The following is a 19,504-nucleotide window of genomic DNA, read 5'->3' on the forward strand; positions in this document are numbered from 1 at the left end:
ATAAATGCATTTACTGATTGCTTCTCAGCTATTCCATCAAGCACATTCTCAAAGAATTTAACATGTTAGTCAAAAATGATTTCCCCGACTCTTATTGTTAATTTTGAGATGGCCAGATATAATATCCTTTATTATAGATTTCTGTATTTTTCTACTATCGGTGCCTGGCTAACAAATCAGTAGTTCCCTATTTGTTTCTCTTGGCCAATTCCAAAATAGTTGCGTCACATTTACAACCTTCTGATCTGTGGAATCCATTTGAGAATCCATATGACTGTGAAACATGATATCCGATACATCCATCATTGTTGAATTTTCTTAAATAGCTCTGCAGATTACTAGGTTCTTGGGGTTTATCATCTTTCACCGGACCAACTTCTCTCGCTTTTATTTAAGCTAATAATGTCTCTCAGTTCCTTAAGCTTGTAAAATCCTTAGTTCTATGATATTTCTGGCAGTATATTTGTGTTTTCTGTGAAGGCAGAGTATTTGTTTAATTTCTCTCCTTATTGCCCATAATGAATTTTTCCTTCTCTGTTTGTCCACTGGGATTTGCATGTGGCTGAAATTTGAATCATCATGATCCAATTTCCACTACGACTACCCTGATCAGTTTTGGATCAGACTTTGATTTTGTAATGTGCTCTAATATATTTCTGTCCAAATGTCTTTGAAACATTGTAATTACACCAGCCTCTACCACTTCCTCTGGAAGCCCATTCCATTTACCCAGGGCAGGGCAGTAGATGTTGTCTACGTGGAATTTAGCCAGGGTGTTGAGAAGCTTCTGCGTGGTGGTCTGGGTGACATCACAAGGGTTTCGGGATGAGCTAGCCAATTGCATACAACATTTTCTCGGGTGATGTTGGAGGCCTGTGAACAGTGGAGTGCTACAATAACTGGTCAGGGTGATAAAAGCTATACACAATTCTCTAAATATAGTCTCACCAATGTCTTGTAGCATGATGTCCCAACTCCTGTACCCAATACCCTTACCAATGAAGGCATGCATGCCAAATGCCTTCTTCACCACCCTGCTTCACCACCCTTGTGTTGCCACTTTCAGGGATATGTGTACTTGTACTCACCAATGCTCCTGCTCAACCATACTCTCTAAATGCCTACCATCTACTGTGTAAATCCTGACAAATTTTGACTTACCAAAATCCAATAGCTTCCATTCATCTAAATTAAACTCCATCTGTTATTCTACACTCATTGGCCCCATTCATCTGGATTGTTTTTGTAATGTCATATCTCCAGGATTTATTTTTAAGAACTGGGTCTGCACCATATTTCCTTTCTGATGGAATGGTATATTTCCACATTAAAGTCTCCCAGATGTTGTGTTTTTTTTCCTTTGGGTGCAAGAGAAAGGGAAATTGTTCATGACTTATTTGCTCCTATTTTGTTTCCAAAGAGCAATCTATTCTACTACATAACATTTTCAAAGGGGCTAATTCAACATGCTTTTTGGATGAAAAAGCAATATTGAAGGTCAGGATTCACTTCATTGTTCCCCACATCAGATTTTTATAAAATGTGTAGATTACCATGTTGATTCAGGCAAAGCTTTCATATACTTGGAGGTTACCAGTAATAGCAGAAAGCTCATTAAAAAATAGCTCCATGGTTTGTTCATAATGACATTTTCAGATTGAACTTTGAGAGTGCTGTATTGCATATTACTAAATCTATCCAATATTCTTGGCATCAACATTTAGTAACCTGGCACCTTTAATAATATTCAAAGTAATTTCAGTTCTTATGTCAGTCCCCAGTTCACAATTTTAAACTGTGTATGGATGTGTAGAAGACCACTGACTGTTTTTGCCTAACTTGCTAGTTTGATATCAAGGGATATGGGGAGAAAGCAGGAACAGGGTACTGATTTTGGATGATCAGCCATGATCATATTGAATGGTGGTGCTGGCTTGAATGGCCGAATGGCCTACTCCTGCTCCTGTTTACTATGTTTATATGATTTTAATGCCATTTTGATTTGGAATAAATGGGATCTTGGACTGTGTAACCAGGGGAGTTGAACAGATGGTCAAGAAGCTTATGCCTAGCCTTTATAAAGCTCTGGGTAAGCCACAACCAGTCCATTGCATTCAGTTCTAGTCAGCATAATTTAGGTAGGATGTAACAATCCTTGAGAGGATGCAGAAGAAGTATACTAGCCTGATTAAGTGCATCAGATATTTAGCTGCATGTTTAGTTTGGAGGAGCTGGGATTTAAGGATCACAGATGATATTCTGTCAAGAACATATAAATGGGTTAAATTAACAGTAAAGGTCATGCACATTCCCATTGAAGCTAATCACCAGCTTCATTCATGATGGGCTCTGCTGCAGAGTTCATGCAACAATTTTACATGATTTAATGTATTGCATCCCTGCCTTAAGTACTTCACACAATGTGGGAAGTTTTTTGCAGTTACTGGCAAGGATGAGCAGGAACAGATCAAAGTAGTGTTGTTGTTGTACTGTATTTTGATGAGAAAAATACATGAGTAAAGTGGCAAAGTTCCATTCAATGCTTACACTCCACTCCATACACTAAGCATTTTATGCACTTGACCACATCCTGCCCAGAATCTTTCTTGCTGCTTGATCCAATGGGTAATGGCTCTCCTACTTTTTGCATCTGCATTCCTTTGGACGTGTAGATAGATGTTTTGCAAACCTGAAGGAAGAAAGAATGTTATTTTGTAGATTGGTGAAACTTTCTGTGGGTTTGTCTGTCAGTGTAGATTCTGAAAGATGGCACATGGAGGGAGGTGATGGTGGTCATTGTAAGTCAGGAGCTGAGTGGTACTGAGTGCTGAAAGTAACTGCAGTTGGCTAAGTAGTGTACTTGGAGAAAATGTAATGGGAGGGAAAGGCTTATGAATGCAAGATTAAAAAGATAATAATAGATGCGAGTCAGAATAACGGCATATAATCTAATCAGATATTTAAATTATGGCCAAATGTATTGCTTTTGCATTTACATACTGTATCTTTACATTAGAAATGCACAAATCATTTCTACCTGATGGCACATAACTTGCCTAATGCACTTCCAAAGCAACTTCAGAAAAGCAGAGTTCACAGCTGTAGAACACCCTGCTTGTTATTTTGTTTGTACAGATTCAGTGCAGTTGATGTGAAGCAAACTCTTCAATTCGGAGATGAATCCCTGCTTTAGATGATTTGATTCACCACTTGTGCCTCCTCGCAAAAGTCACTGCACCCTACAAAGCCAAACAAAATTCACGTTGCCATTGTAATTCTGACAACAAACCAAATGACTCTGATAATGCATAGTAGTTAATTCTGATCAGACCTCCCTCTGAGGAGAATTAATGAATGTTCAGGTCATGTCATTCTTTTAAAGTTGAAAATTGGTATTTTGGATTTTGGATTTTTCATTTGCTGCAGATGAGATTGCAGCAGTGGTTTTGGGATTATTACAGTTTAAACTTTCATTATTACTCTTTGTATTTGTGAACTCAATATTTGTAACTGCCACACCACTAATCCCACAAATTAATTCTGAATAAAGGGCTTTATTTTATATCAATGGTAAATTCAGTGTTGAACAATATTTTCCAGCACACTGGTCAATATTTATTTTAATCAGCCATTGTGGTATTCCTGTGAAGCTAAGTAATTTGTTAATGCCATTCAGATAAAGCACACTCATTTAGTATAGAACCATACAGCCCAATCCCAGAGATGAACATGGACAATGTTCCAAATGAAATGAAAAACCTGCTGAAAAATGATTTCATTATAGTATCTACTCCACTTAGAGCAGATTTTCCAAATTCACTGTGATCAAACTATTATCCAGGGAGAAAACAGATAACTTAATAAATACTTCTTGAATAACCTGATTCTGTTTGCGAGTCACAACAAGCATATCAACAATCTAAGTTGCTGACATGTAGCAGACCTTAAAAGACATGTAAAATATTAAATTTATCTCTCAATGTTATTAAGAATAGCTGAAAGGAGGGGGGGGGGGGGAGAACATTTACTTGGCACTTTGGGAGAGGAAAAATACACAAATTCAGATAATTTCTGTGACAGCAACATACATCATGTCATGTAATTGCATAAAATCAGGCCATTGCACATTTGTAAATAATAAATTGAAAGATGCCTTTTTCAGTGTAGCATCTTAGCTCACGATTAACCAAAGGGGTTTCAAAAAAACTGGGCACGTTGATTTTAATTTATCAAGTACAGTGGTTAAATTTCCACAGTGATTCTCTGTGCCCTCCACAGTAATTGGTGGATGGAATGTAGAATCAGCTGATAAAAGCAATATTCCCATGTTCTTCTGGAAATTAACTAGATTCTCCTTCACAGTAATGGTCAATCAAATGCATGCCAAGGGCAATTCAACTGTGACACGATTATTGCAAAGTTGATTGGCCTCATAAATTCTAATTTGTAAATTTAACTTATTGTACTTACAATGTTGCCACTTTTTTTATTATTTGTGATTAAAATAATCTTTTTTTTTACAGAGATTTTAAATTGAAAATCTCCCGCACAGTTGCATGCATGGTGTTGAACATGTTATAAAGGAAAGCAAACATTTTCTATAATCCTGGCTTAAAATTCTATTATGTAGTCTAGTAATTGCATGCTTTAGGTGTTGAAGTTTTATCAATAGTCCAAGAACTGAACATAATCTGCTACTCTGTATACATATTTTCTCCCCGCAAACTACCTATTAGCCACCTTTCTTGCTCCAAACACACTCCAAGGTCTAGCTATTCTCACTACTAGTTTTGCAACAGTAGGAACGTGGAGAAAAGGCCTTTGCCTATTGTCCTTTTTCCTTGGTGACGATAGAATCTTCCAGTCTGAGTTTTCAGGCAAAACTGTCATTTATCTTTAATGAAGCTATTATGGATGTCTTGAGTAAATTGCAGATGTGACATGAATCACATTTATTGGAACCATTCAGAATTATATACATCGCTAATAAATATCATTTTTCTAGGTATGTGACCAGGGTGATTAATCTTTTCTCAAGCATAGTTCTGCTTAAATACCCAGATCAACCATGTACTCCGTACAATAAACATAGTTCTGTATTAGAAATACCAAAAGATTCACATTACCCCAGATACAATTTGACTGAGTAACTGTATTTTTAAAGTGACTTTCCTCGATAGATACATTTGTGGCGGCATCTGGTGGTTGAGACAGTTATAGATCAAACCCTCATCATTCGAGGTGGAACAGTCACGTGACTGTTTGGCATTAGTTTGGGAGTGAAGATTGTCATCAGTCCACGGGTGTGTTTTACAGCAGCAGCAGAGACATTGTTAGAGCCCGTATGTGTATAACAGTTGTATTTGCCAATAAAGATTGTTTTATTCACGATACGTGAATTACTACAGTGGTGACCCCGACGATACAAAATGGTTTATTTTGGATTTTCGAAATGCACGCCACCGACGACCTCGCCCAGCGAAACGCAGCCACAGACGCCCCACCCCAGCAGAATGCAGTTTCAATTAAGCTGCCTGTTTTCTGGACATCACAGCCCCAGGTGTGGTTTGAAGCCCAGTTCCACATTCGGCGCATTACAGCTGGCAAGACCAAATATTACTATGTGGTCGGTGCGCTGGATCAGGACACTGCCTGTTGCCTCATCCATTACCTTCGCCAGCTGATGGCAAGTAAGGCAGCCTCAAAGCACTCCTCTTGCACACTTTCGGGCTCAGCCGCCGCGACCGGGCCACAAAACTCATGCACATGGGTAGTCTCGCCGATCGTAAGCCGTCCGTGCTCATGAGCGAGATGCTTACCTTAATGGACGGTCATCGGTCCTGCCATCTTTTCGAGCACGCTTTTCTGGAACAGATGCCCGAGGACATCCGCCTGCTCCTCGCGGGTGACGATTTCGCTGACCACCTGCAGCTGGCTGAATGTGCGACGAGCTGCGGCAGGCCAAACAGCAGGGTGGTGCTTCTATCAATTGGGTGTCGGCGGTGCCTCGGCGGGCCCAGCGGCCGGTTCCTGACTCCACTGAGGGACTGGCCAGGAAGCCGGTCCCGAGCATCGCTGGTAAGGGTACATGGTGCTTTTACCACCAGCGCTGGGGTTCCGAGGTCTGTCGATGCCGCCCACCCTACACGCATCCGGGAAACGCCGCGGCCGGCCTAAACCATCGCCTTTATGCCTGAGATCGTCATTCAGGGCAGCGTTTCCTTGTCGACACAGGGGTGAAGACACTTGTTCCGATAAGCGGGGGCCTTCTCTTATCGTCATCAATGACAGCTCCATCCAGACGTATGGTGTTCGCACGGTCCCCCTCATTTTTGGATCTTGCCATTTCACTTGGACTTTCACCTTTGCCGGTGTCTCCCAGCCGTTGCTGGGTGCTGATTTCCTCTGGGCACAATCCCTGTTAGTCGATGTGCAGGGACAGTGCCTCTTTCGTCTGCCTGCTCGTTTTCGTTCCTCCGGTTCAGGCAGGGGGGGGTCGTATGGTGCCACCTGGTGGTTGAGCCACATATAGATCGAACCCTCGTTATTAGAGGTGGAACCCTCGTTATTACAGGTAAACATCACGTGACTGATGACGATCTTCACTCCAACAGTCCTTCACATGCACCTCATCTAACCTTATCTAGAGCATTTGGTGTTCCCAAGCATTTGGTGTTCCCAATGTGGTGCCCTTTTCTTCGGCAACATCAAGCGTAGACTAGGCAACCATTTCGCTGAACACTTGTGCTCGGTTCACCAAGGCTTGCTAACCATTTTAACTCCGCTCCCTATTCCCATGCCAGCCTTTCTGTCCTGGGCTTCCTCCATGGCTAGAGTGAGACCACATGCAAACTGGAGGATCAGCATCTCCTATTACACTTGGGTAATGTACAACCAAACGGTGTGAACATTGAATTCTACATTTTAGATTTACATTACTAACCTACTCACAACCCCCCTCCCCTTTTGCCACCACCTCTTCTCTGTGCCCCATCTGGACTCACACACATTTCTCCCCTTCCACCAATATTCCTTCCCTTGGCTTCACAATTTGTACCTCTTCAATCCTTATCACACTTTTTGTCTCTTCACCTCTGACCTTTGTCCATCTATCAATATCAAAACCTCCTCTCACCTCTAACCAGCTTTCACTGGCTATGCTTTGGCCTGCCCCTCCCCTCTTCCAGCTTTCACTTCCCGTCCCCCCTACAAAGTCTACTGAAGGGTCCCAACCCCAAACATCACGTATTTGTGTTCTCCAGGGATGCTGTCTGACCTGTTGTGTTACTCCAGCATTTTGTGTCTTTTTTACCTTGGTAATCCAGCATCTTTATTTCTTTGTGTCTTCAATCTCTCCCTCAAGACAAGTTAAGTAAACGCTGTGGGCATTGACTTTGGGAAACGGGATTGGGAACATGCCTGCGCGTGCTTCAATGGTGCTGAAGTGAGCTTCAAGCTCCTAGATGTAAATATCACAAGCAGTTTCTCCTGGTTCTGCCACATTGACATTTTGACCAAGAAATCTAAACCAATGCCTCCACTTCCTCAGAAGGCTAAGGAAGTTTGCATGTCTCCTATGATGCTTACCAATTTCTACAGATGTGCCACTGAACCAACCCTGCTTAGAAATAGAACAAATGCACATAAACAATTAAGGAAGTACCATCTTGAATGGGAATGTCTCTGCTTATACAGATACTTATTTCCCCATTCCCTGTTAAGGTCAATTAATTCAATGCAATTTTCACTGAATTAAAATAACCAGGTCTGTCTTCAATGAGTTTTAACCTGATGTACTACCTCACCCATTCAAAACCTATCCACATTTAAAATTGGAACTTCTGAGACAACTCCTGTGAGCTATTTCTGAGTACAGGTGCACAACCTTTTATCCGAAGATCCAAATAACGAAAACCTCCAAATAGCGGCCATTTTTTCGGTCCTTGAAGAAAGGTCCTTGAAAACGTTCACCGAGGGCGGCCCGCAGAGGTGACAGCGGAACCTCCGGTCGGTCCTCGAAGAAAGGGGAACTAAATCCCCATTCATAAAAGAGAAGGTGAGGGTATATTGCGCGGGAGGGTTAATAATTGACAATATGCTGCTGCCTGCCCGCTGAGTTAAAAAGTTCCCACGGTAGACTCACGATACACAGTGTATCGTGAGTCTTGCATGGGAACTTTTTAACTCAGCGGGGCAGGCAGCAGCAGATTGTCGCTCGCTTCAGTATCACCCCACCTACACCCCTCTGCTTCCCGGCCATGTGTGTGACCCCTTCCCTCCCCTCTCCAGCTCCCCGCCCATTGCACCGGCGTGGGGGCTTTGCACTTTCTTCACGTCGGCGATTGCAGCAGGACCGTGTCAGGACCAATTGGACACCGACCACCAGGCCCACCGCAAGCACGGAGATCCCAGAGACCCACAGCCAGCAGCAGCCCAGCCCCACTCCAACTACAGAGGAACCTGGGTTGCGGATGACGGGGCGCAGCTCGGGGCGTCGTAGGGGCCCATCGGGGAGCGGCCACGCCGGGAGATGTAGGGCCCTGCCCCGGTCTTGATGTTGGAGCCCCCGGCGGGCGCTAGCAAGTCCGCGGCAATTTACAGCCGCGCCGGGCGTTGTAAGGCCCCGCTCCAGGTCACTCTCAACCCCGTAATTCGGGCGGGAGAAGTCGCCGCTGCCGGTGCCCCGCAAAGCAGTCTCCCACCGGTGACCCGCGAGCTCCCGGTGTCACCATCCACCGGAGTCGGGTCGCAGCAGCTCGCCCCCGCAGCTCTCCACGCTCCGAAGCTGGCTAGCTCCACGGAGGTAGGTCCGTAGGTCCACAGCTCCCACCGCCGCCCACCGACCCCCAGGCCCACTGCAAGCACGGAGATCCCAGAGACCCACAGCCAGCAGCAACTCCAGCCCAGCCCCGCTCCAACTCCAGAGGAACACGTAGGGGCAGAAGCTGATGGTGTGCAAGGTACGTCTTGTTCTTGGGGTGGCGGATGAGGGGGCGCAGCTCGGGCTGTGGGCAAACTGCCACTTGTCGCTGTAGCGGCCAAAGATCATAGAGGAGCTCCTCTATGATCTTTGGTAGCGGCCCATCGGGGAGCGGATTCCTCTGGAGTTGGAGGGGGAGGGGGGTATTGTGCTGTTTGATCGCCCCCTGCTATCCCAGGGACAGGGAGACACAGCGGCTTTTTAGACTGGTGGGCAATCACTTCCAAAGTTCTGCCCACACAGTCAGTACACTTCTCCTACACTGTATTTCATACAAACATTTATTCTGCAAGAAAAAACGACATTGAAGACTCAAACTCGCGATCGAGTAACTGCCAGGATCAAGGCGCAAACTCGCGACCTTGCGGATATGAGCCGAGCACTCTACCACTGAGCCAGCCATTAAAATCTACGCTAAAAAATTTCCATTCCGAAGACCGACAAATTCTGAATTACGAAAAGTGTCTGGTCCCAAGGCTTTCGGATAAAAGGTTGTGCACCTGTAGTAAGATTTTCTGGATTAACGCTGGGCAATGTGACAACACAAGCAATTAACATTAATGTGAGTTATCTTTTCAGTTAATCTTTGTCTGCAATGGGTTTCGTCTATTCATGGTATCTGTTGACCATAATAGGAATTATTAGCCACGACTGATTTATATCGATATTGATTGTCTGCAAGAACTAGGTGATCTGAAGGTTTTATTTCTTGATCATTTCAATCAATGATTGGGAAATTAAATGTGGCATGCACTTTAATTTCTGATGTATAGTTATTGAAGTATGCATTCCTTGTTTCCTGCAGTTCCTTGTATTTCTATTTAATTTATTTGGGGGGCATACAAAATTAAAAGATTACTTACTAATACATATTTTCTAACAGATTCTTATTACCAGTGATTTTCCCTTATTCTTTCCCCACTCTCTTTTGTCTACTCCCTCCCCCCTCCCCCCTCCCCTATCCTTCTTTTTCTCACTTTAATCTCAACTAGCCCTGGTGATCCAAGTATCTGCACGCTGCAAGAACTTTTTCGGGTAATGACTGGTGTAACAACCATGACTGTTACTTCGAATTAACTAAGGGAAAATTGACATGTCATCAAAGAGAGGGATGATTATTTACATTGTCATTTAATTTGGTATAAAAACATGTTGGGTTCAGTAAGATGATCTCCAAGACAATCCAGAACACAGCAAAAATCCAAAAGAAATGTAAAAGGAAAAAAAATACTGGACATTTATTTTCAGGAAATACTGCAAATTAAGCAATATCTCAGAAGAGTTAAAATGTGATGTCCTATGGGATCACTAAGCTCATTTTGCTGCTGGAAAGATAGAATTACACCAAGGGAAGGTCAGTCTGATGACCAGCTTTCAATAAATCAGTATAATTCAATAAACCATGCCGTGTTTGTGATTTTCAGTTATCCAGTTATAGTTATTTAGTCTTTTTCACCTTACTCAAGATAAAAGTCTAGATGGTGTCAGAAAGTTAAAAATCTGTGTTCTGCTCTATTGCCAATTTCTTCTGGCACTCAAGAATGAAAGGAACTGATCCAGCATGTTATCTTGTGAATAATCTTTCATACATCATAAGAATAATTATATGTTTTAATAAAAATAACTTTCCATAAATAGCACTTTTAGATGAACTAGACATTATTCTTGTCAAATGAGAAGGTGGAAAACTAAATATATATTTATGCTTCATGCATAAGATCCTACGATGCTAATTGTGCTCTGCGTGGGATTAACTGCGACGAGGAAAACAATATCTGCAATCTCTTAAAAATATCACACAACCGTCTGTTGTCGGATATTTCTGTTATTTGATTGCTCCATACATTATGGCTTTTGAATGTTTCCTAAATAATGGCTACTGCAAAATGAGTTATTTTTATGGATCAATTAATTAACATTAGAATGTAGGTTCAATATTTGAAACACTGAAACTCATAAGGGTACTGCTTGCAACACTGGGTATTCAGGTAACTTGGAAGTTGCAAGGTTATACTGGAGCATGGCAACTCTCTGTGTTGTTACAGAAGAGGATCTATTTTATTGCTGTAGCGTATGACTTGACTGGATAGCATACAGAATAAGCATTACACTATCTTTGTACACAGGACCATAAATAAATTAATTAACTTGGTGGTTCCTGTAAAACTGAAGATATAATTGATTGCAATAATTAAATTGTAAACAAGACCACCAGACTGATATTTAACTAACTCCATGCCATTCCTTGCTTTACCTTTAGGTAATGCATTACATGAAGAAATGGAATGGCATGCAAACATTTTTGTAATTGGGGAAAGCTTTAGTGCAATTGGCCTGCTGAGTTACTCCAGCACATTGTTTCTTTTTCCTTCTGTCTCTGGGGCATTTGTACTGGATTCCGAGCTGGCTTTACACATCCACCATATGAGAAGAATGCTCAGTTGACTACATTCTCACTTATTGATACAAGCAGCTATATTTCTGTTCTTCCTCCTCCCTGTGATGACTCATTACATAAATTGTGTTAAATTCAATGTGTTCATTTCGCACCAGCCAGGATTTCCAGCAAACCGATGAAGTACTACGCTGAAACATGAGAGAGCAGTAGGCCTCAGATCTGCAGGAGAAACAAAGCAGAGCATTAATTAGCTGCAAACAATTTCAAGGAAAACAATGGTGATGAAAGAATGCAGTGTTGTCTGCTTGCAGTAGGATGCCAAAGATGACATTACATAGAACAAATCAGCACAAGAAAAGGCTCTATGGCCCACGATGTCTGTGCCAAACAAGATGCCAAAAAAACTAATACCTTCTACCTGCATATGATCCATATCCATTCATTCCCTATATATTCATGTGTTGGCTGATGCCTCTTAAACATCACTATTGTATCTGCTTGCACCACAACCCTTGGCAGCCTGAGACTGATCATTCACCCTATCTATTTGCCTCATGATTTTATTCACCTTTAAAGATCAGCTCTCGGCTTTCTGCCCTCCAGGGAATAAAGTCCTAGCTTGCTCAACAATTCTTTATAACTCTTCGAATCCTGGCAACATTTTCCTAAATCTGACACTTCAACCCTGGGGGAAATGGTTCTGACTGTCTACACAATCTGCGCTGCTCATTATTTTATAAACTTCTATCAGGTCTACTCTTAGTCTGTGATGCTCCAGAGAAAACAATCCAACTTTATCTCACCTCTCTTCATAGCTAATTCAGGCAGCATCCTGGTAAACATCCCCTTTCCAAATCATCTACATCCTGTAATGGGGTCACCAGAACCAGACTCAAAATACCTATTATTTGGATCTAGTCTATTATTAAGAATAAAATAGCTTATTAAGAATACAATTGCATTAGATATGAGGCTCTATGACCAACAGTTTCCTGGATAAGCCCTATCTCCCTTCTAAAGCAATGGAACAACATTAGTTATTTACCAGTCCAGGACTTCACCTGTGGCTAGAGAAGACACAAAGATCCTTATCAAAGCTCCATAAATATCCTCTTTCCTTTTTCAATAACCAGAAATAGATTCCTCAGACCCAGGGATGTGTCCATCTTAATGCTCTTTGAGAAACCCAACACTATCTCCATCTTGATCTGCAAATGCCCTAATACATTAATAGACCCCACTCTGATCTAACTATTTCCATGTTCTGCTCTCAGTAAATATCGATGCAAAGTACTTATTTAATACCTTGTATACATTCCGCGTGGCCATGTGGTGTGGATTTTTGATTATTTTGGCCATTTTTTGGCAGTATCTCGTGTAGATCCCTCAGATGGCGGGGTGATCAGTACCTGTTATGAACGAGGCACTGTTAACTATTATCATTTTTCATTCCTGGGAGTTTGAGATGGTGAACCAAACCACAATGCAACCATTCAGAGTGCTCTCTACCATACATCTATTGAAGTTCAATAGATAATTCATCAACATAACAAACCTCCTCAATCTCCTATGGAAATAGAGGAATTGATGAGCTTTGTTATTGAATGTTCTATGAAGCTGCCGACTTTCTCCACCACCATCCTATCGATGATCTAAGGTTCGTGGACCCTCTTATTTCCCCCCCTGTAGTCAAAAACCTGTTCATTGGTACTGCTGATGTTGAAACAAGATTATTGTTCTGACACAATTCCATCAGATTTCCAATCTCCCATTACCCGTTATTCATCCAACAACAATGGTATCGTTGGGGAATTTTAAAATGGTGCTGGAACTGTACCTGGGTCATGGGTATAAAGAGAGTAGAGCAGGGGACTGAGCACACAGCCCTGAATTGCACCTGCATTGATGGTTATCAAGGAGGAAGCCTTGGTGCCAACTGATAATAATTGTGATCTGCTGAAGAGGAATTGAAGGATCCAGTTACATAGGGTGGAGCAGAGAGCCAGTTCTCTGAGTTTGATTATAAAAGTTTGGAGGAGATGATGATGTTGAATAACAAACTGTAGTTGATGAACAACTTGGCATACATGATCTGGTTGCCAGTGTAGAGTGCAGAGCCAAGGAGGTGTCATACCCTGTTGATCTATTGTGGCAGCAGACAAATTGTAGTGGGTCCATGTCCTTAGCCATCGAGTTGGCTCTGTCATTCAATCATGGTTGATCAACTTTTCCCTCTTAACCCCATAATCTTTGACACTCTTACTAATCAAGAATTTAATGATCTCTGCTGTAAAAATACCCAGTGGCTTGACCTGCACCACTATCTGTGGCAATAAATTCCACAGATTCACCACCCTCTGGCTGAAGAAATTCTTATCTCCATTCTGTAGGTACGTTCTTTTATTCTGAGGCTGTGCCCCTTAGATTCCCCCATTAGTGGAAATATCCTCTCCACATCCACTCTATGCCTTTCAATATTTGTTAGGTTTCGATGAGACCCCCCTTATCCATCCAAAACTCCAGTGAGTACACGCTCAGAGCCATCAATAGTGAATCCACTCACCATTTAGAAAATAGTTTATACCTTTATTCCTTCTACTTATGATTTAAATTTGCCCATCCTTTCTTCAAAGAATGTAACTGAGTAATTTTCCTTTGTTGAATAGATGCCAGCATTGTAACTGGAATAGAATGGCTTGGCTCGAGATTCAACTAGTTCTTGAGTATAAGACATTCAGGAATTTTGCAATCTCACCAGCCTTAATGTAAATCTTTTTGCTCTATTTGTACACCGGTCCTCGGTTTTGTTCATAGAAAAGCTCAATTATCATGAACCAAAGTAGACAAATGTAAACCATTAATAAACATTAATAAATGCAAATGTATCTGGGTATGCTGGTCCAATTAGGAAGATACGTTGTTAATATTTAAAATTAACATTTTCACTTAAAAAAATCAAACAACATTTATAATTAATGTATTTTATGTGTATTTAATCATGATCCTAACCAATAGTAGAAATAGTAGCAGAATAGGAATATGTCATTGCTCTCTGTTTCAGTTTCCATCTTGCTAAGATACTGGACAATAGATTGTAATTCAAACAAAGAACAAAGATTATTAAATAAAAGAAAATAAATCTTCTCTCTGACTTTCTCCCTAAAGACTTTGGCAAGTTCCACACTAAAGTAATGTTACAAAAACCTCAAACAGTTTCTCAGATGCTACTGTGATGTTAGAAACCAATATTATATATATATTCCACGATCTTGAGTAATGGCTGACATCAAGTTATTTTCAGTAATAGTTCTGAATATTAGATGCTAGATAATAAAAATGTCCTACAAAGAAAAGTATTCACTTGATTTGATTCAGGCTTGCTACGTAGAGTATTTATTTTATTCTGTTGAGATTAGGAAGTGTGCAGTTTATTAAGAGAGAGTGGAGAATACTCATCTGACTCCTTTTATAAGATTATAATGCATGCTTGAAATTATGTGTGCCTCAGGTAGATTAGATTTTCTCATTATTGTCAAGTCCTTTCACACATAATGAATTTTCAGACTTTGTAAATGGTTTATCAAGGCCCAGGTAAGATTGAAATAATTATCACTATAACTGTGCATGTCTTCGCTGCGCATATTTTTGCCATCTGGCCATGAAATCACATTTATACAAAACCACTCATTTAATAAATGACATTTCATTAGCAAGTTATAAATAATGCAGTAGAAAAATGGACGATCAACCAATTTCAAGCAAAGATTAAACATCAGGGGGTCTTTTGAGATATGGTGCTCCCAGCAGTAGCAGCACACACAGATAACAAATTTCACTAATTCAAGGGTGCAAACCCTATGATTTTCTCTCAATTAAAATTAATGGATATAAAATTACCGAGTGCATGCATATATTTTCCCAAGATGCTCCCTCGACCAGCGGTGCTCCCTGCAAGAAGTGCCAAATTAATTTTTGATTCTGACCATAAAATTGATACAGCATCAATTGGATAAAACACATTCAAAAAAGCTTCTGTAGCATGTGATAACATCCTTCTTGATAGTGCAAAAAAAACCATACTGCTGGTGAAACTCAGTCAAGATACAGATGCAAGGTTCAGTTAGTTTAGTCAGTGAGCCCACCGAGTCCGTGCCAACCATCAGCATCCATATCCTAGTTCTATCCTACGCACGAGGGACAATTTTACAAAAAACCTGCACTTCTTTGGAATGTGGGAGGACACCCGGAGCACCCGGATAAAGCCCATGCGCTCACAGGGAGAATGTACAAACTCCATGCAGACAACACCCGTAGTCGGGATCAAATCCGGGTCCCTGGCACTGTAAGGCTGCAACTCTACCACTGTGCCACTGTGCTGCTCTTAAATGTCTTGACTCAATATGTGGATGGATCCTTTCCATGCACATACGCTACTGACCTGCAAATTCCACCAGTTGTTTATTTTTTGCTCCATTTTCCAGCATTTGCAATCTATTTGGTCTTCTCCTTTGTGATGTCTGGCTGCAAATAAGGAGGTTGCACGTAAGGTCAAAGGAGTGACGCATGGAGTAGCTCAATCCTTCTGGAGTAGAAGGCAGCTTCCAGCATACACTAGTAACACACGAAACACATACGTTCATGCCAACCATGATTCACCCCCCCGGACACCCACCCACACACGGGGTGATTCAGACTCCAGGACCCCCACCACCACAAGGGTTGATTCACCCCCGACCCCAGGACCCCGAACCCATATACGGGGTGATTCACCCCCGACCCCAGGACCCCGAACCCATATACGGGGTGATTCACCCCCGACCCCCACCACCACACGGGGTGATTCATCACCGACCCACATACGGGGTGATTCACCCCCAGACCCACAGACCGGGTGATTCATTCCCCGGACCGCAACCCCCACACGGGGTAATTCCCTCCCGGGTGCCGGGCTGTCTGATGCCCCGCCGGCGCGTTTAAGCCGCCAAACACCGGCCGTGGGGACAGATGGGCCTGTGGTCCGCAAGTGTAGAACCAATCGGCGTGGAGTCCGGATGCTGGGACAGAAGACGGGGCCCACTGTTCTGGCAGCCATAGTAAGTGCTTACCTGACGTTCACTGCTTGTACTCCAGAAGGCGTTGCATGGCAACAGTACGGGTCATGGGTCGTGACCTCGACTGCTGTGCAACCTCTCTATAGGAGGCCAATTTAGACTGCATTTGAGTTCACTGGAGTTCGTAAGTTTCAGCACTGGGCAATATTAGCATAAATATTTGTCTAACAAGTATATTTGTTCTCTTTCAAGGGTTCTCTCAGGGGTTGATACACACAGTTGGTCAAAAGAGAAAGATAACTCTGATCATGAAAGAATCAAAATGAACTAAGTGCCTGAGCATATCCCAAGTCTGCCACTACCTATGGAAGCTATGCAAACATACTGATGAGTGCAGAAGGGCATGCTGCGAGCATTACCTTGGGTAGATAAAAATGAGCACCCATTTTGCCGAAACAGCAAGAAAGGACTATGTGCATGTTAAACAATAATTATAGTATGCAATCATGCAATTGATTAAGTTAAGCAACCTCATAACCAATAAATTAGATCAAAGTTGTTCTGCACATCCAGTCATGAAATCTAATAATAACAGGAGGAAGCTCAAAATACACCCCCATCTTCAACATTGGCAGGGTCCAACGTGAGTGCTACAGACAAGACTGAAACATTAACGTTCAACGATCAACATAAACAACTTTTTAGCCAAAAGTGCTCAGAAGATAACCATTTTGACTATATTGTGATATTACCATCAGCTTCAGCCATTTGATTCACTCCACATGATATGAGATGACTAGATATATGAAATGTTATATCCAGATTCTGAGCGAAGACCTGTGTTCCAGAAACATAGAAACATTGAAAATAGTAGGCCATTCGGCCCTTCAAGCCTGCACCGCCATTCAATATGATCATGGCTGATCATCCAACTCAGTATCCCATACTTGCGTTCTCTCCATACCCCCTGATCCCTTTAGCCACAAGGGCCACATCTAACTCCCTCTTAAATATAGCCAATGAACTGGCCTGAACTACCTTCTGTGGCAGAGAATTCCACAGATTCACCACTCTCTGTGTGAAAAATGATTTTCTCATCTCGGTCCTAAAAGACTTCCCTCTTATCCTAAAACCGTGAATAGTTATCCTTTGAACTATGAATAATGTAGAAATAGTTCAGTCTCCAGCCGAGGTGTTCTACTGCATTTCTGACATTGATATCTAATTCTGGTTGTTTTTTTAAAGAAAACTGCCTGATTATAATAGTCCAAAAAAGCAGAACAAATCCATCCCAGATCACAATTGTGCTATCATTATTCTCAATCATCAGTGAAAATGATCAGAGTTGTTGAGTGTGTTACCAAATGGCATTTACTCACCAGTTATCCCCTATTCTCCAATTGAATTTCTCCAGGCTCCAGATGTTATCAGAGTCTTGGTAAGACTATTTCAATCCCTGAGATGAGGGAAAAGGGATTTTTTTAATAAAAAAAAGGGCAACATTGTTTGTTGTTCCTTCAGTGTCAATCAGCTTGCATTTCTAGAAGTGACTGAAGTACAGTGAAGTTAAGAGGCTGTCCCACTTGGGCGACCTAATGTGCGAGTTAAGAAGAGTGTCTTCGACCTTCAAGCTCAAGGGCACTTGTCTGGAAAACCTAGCTGGATTGACCGTCAGCATTGAAACTGCAAGCCTACGGCTGCTCTTGACTGCCTGTAACTACATAGCGACGCACTCCAATGCACTATGAGTCAAAAAGAACCATGCCGACCAAATTTTACTCGCAGAAAATTTTTCAAGGTACTGAAAGATTTTCCGCGACCTAGCTGAGGCCACGAGTATTCGGGAACTTCCCTCGAGCATGAAGGGGAGTTCCAGCAGTCGAAGACACTCTTCTAAACTCGCAGATTAGGTCGCCCAAATGGGGAAAGTAACATGCTGAAGTTTGTGAATGTAAGAGACTAATCATTGGACTGATGGGATCTGAGAAAGAATATTTACCATCATCTTTGACGGTTTCATTCCCACTGCTGGCCATGCTTCATCCAAAGTAGTGTAATTTTCTCCATTGGGACTAGTTACACAATCATATAAATATTGAGGTTTGCAGAAGTCGGCCATTCAACCCTGCTATCAACCCAGTGCTATGTAAGACTATGACCCTTCGAGTCTGCTTTGTCTCAATTCTTGATTGCTTCCCATTTACCTTGATACCTTTGTACTTTGCATAACTGAAGGAGTTCAATTTAGAGTCATGGAGTCATACAATGTTGAAACGGGCCCTTTGGCCCAACCTACGCCAGCCAACATGCCCCATCTACACTAGTCCCATATTAGGTAAATAATATACTTAACCAAGAAAGATATCTTCTGATGTTCTTCAAGAAAAAAATAATCAATTGAAAATGTATTTTTAAATACAACATTTTATCTATGGTGGAATGTCTTAGGACAAAATGATCCCTCATAGCAGGCAAGGTAAAACGTGGTTATGAAGTCACTCAACTAAACCAGGTTAGTTTTCCTACTTTCATTTTTTTCTAAATATTAGTTTGGACGATCTAACTTTTTTTAATGCTTTTGGAGATAACACTTATAAGCAGAGGAGATTATTGCAATTGCAGGATAACATGCCTTAATCCCAAGGAAATGTGCTACTCAGTTTCATTGTTATAAGACAGTCGTTGCACCTGTCTGCCTGATCAGTTCTTATAACCCAGATGCAACCAATTCAACATAACATTATGTTGATATTATGTAGGGTACATTGCCACTGTGATTCTGAAATATTGGAATTGTGGATACATTTTTGATCCCAAATCTTGAGGATTATATATTTTCTTTGAGAACAACCTGAAGAATTTCTAACTTGCTCTTGATTATACTTTCAGTTAGCTCGTATCCCTCTAAACCTATCCTATCCACTTACCGGTCCAAATGTTTTTAAAATGTTGTGATAGTACCTCCCTCAACTACATCCTCTGGCAGCTCATTCCATATCCCTACCATCCTCTGTGAAGATAATGTTGCCCCTCGGTTTCCTATTAAATCTGATTTTATTGATATCTGTAAGAGAA

The 19,504-nt window shown here is 41.7% G+C and overlaps 1 protein-coding gene across 1 annotated transcript in view; it reads left to right on the forward strand.

Moving 5' to 3' along the window:
- nkain2 (sodium/potassium transporting ATPase interacting 2) overlaps positions 1-19,504 on the forward strand; it is a 398,362-nt gene that overhangs the window by 97,883 nt on the left and 280,975 nt on the right. The window lies entirely within an intron of this gene.

This window comes from Amblyraja radiata, chromosome 5 (genome assembly GCF_010909765.2).
Source record: "Amblyraja radiata isolate CabotCenter1 chromosome 5, sAmbRad1.1.pri, whole genome shotgun sequence".
NCBI classification, from domain to species: Eukaryota; Metazoa; Chordata; class Chondrichthyes; order Rajiformes; family Rajidae; genus Amblyraja; species Amblyraja radiata.